The sequence below is a fragment of the Theobroma umbraticum genome, unplaced genomic scaffold, assembly GCF_002168275.2.
Source record: "Theobroma umbraticum cultivar Fairchild unplaced genomic scaffold, ASM216827v3 scaffold_81.0, whole genome shotgun sequence".
Taxonomy (NCBI): domain Eukaryota; kingdom Viridiplantae; phylum Streptophyta; class Magnoliopsida; order Malvales; family Malvaceae; genus Theobroma; species Theobroma umbraticum.
Window position 1 is genome coordinate 5,708,922 of NW_018397268.1, and position 1,186 is coordinate 5,710,107.

Below are 1,186 nucleotides of genomic sequence, written 5' to 3' on the forward strand. Positions count from 1 at the left end.
ATGAGATATGGAGTGGGAAAAGGCCCAACTTGTCTTATGTTAGGATTTGGGGATGTACTACTTATGTGAAGCATACAATGTCTGATAAGCTAGAAGCGAGATAAGACAAATGTAAATTTGTGAGATATCCTAAAAAAACACATGGATATTATTTCTGTAATCCCACTGAGCAAAAGGTGTTTGTCTCAAGTCATGCCATTTTCCTTGAGAAAGAGTTCCTAAATGAAAGAGCTAATGGGAGTAAAGTTGTACTTGAAGAAGTTCGAGACCCATAAATTGACATTCCATTGGAACTTGAGCCTGAGATTGTGACATCTGATGTACAACCATAATCTCAAGAGGCACAACCAATCAAAAGGTCTAGTTAAATACATCAAGCTCCAAAGAGATATGCATTTTTCTTGGAAAGGGACACTTTGCCCATAAATGATGAGCTTACAACTTATGAGGAAGCAATGTTGGACATCGATTCTAAGAAATGGCCAAAAGCCATGAAATCTGAAATAGATGCCATGGATACCAACCAAGAATGGACTTTGGTGGATTTACCAAAAGGGATAAAACCCATTGGGTGCAAGTGGGTATTTAAAAGAAAGACTGATGTAGATGGTATGGTGTAAACCTTTAAAGCTAGATTGGTAGCAAAAGGTTACAAACAAAGACAAGGTATTGACTTCGAAGAAACCTTTTCACTAGTTGCTATGTTTAAATCCATTAGGATTTTTCTTGCAATTGTACATACCATGATTATGAAATATGGCAAAGGGATGTAAAAATTGCATTCCTTGATGGAAACTTGCGAAAGGAAGTGTTCATGACACAACCTAAAGGTTTTATATCCAATGCTAATGCTAATAAGGTGTGCAAGCTTCAAAAGTCCATTTATGGACTTAAGCAAGCTTCTCGGAGTTGGAACATCTGTTTTGATGAAGTTGTAAAAGGGTTTGACTTCATCAAAAATGAGGATGAACCATGTGTCTATAAAAAGGTTAGTGGGAGTGCCATAATTTTCCTAGTGCTATATGTTGATGACATATTGCTCATAGGAAATGATATACCATTGCTACAATCTACTAATGAGGCTTTGTGCAAGAAATTTGCTGAAGAAACGTAGGGTGAATTCAAAATAAATATGATGGGCGAATTGAAATTCTTTGTTGGCCTTCAAATCAAACAAAGTAAGGAG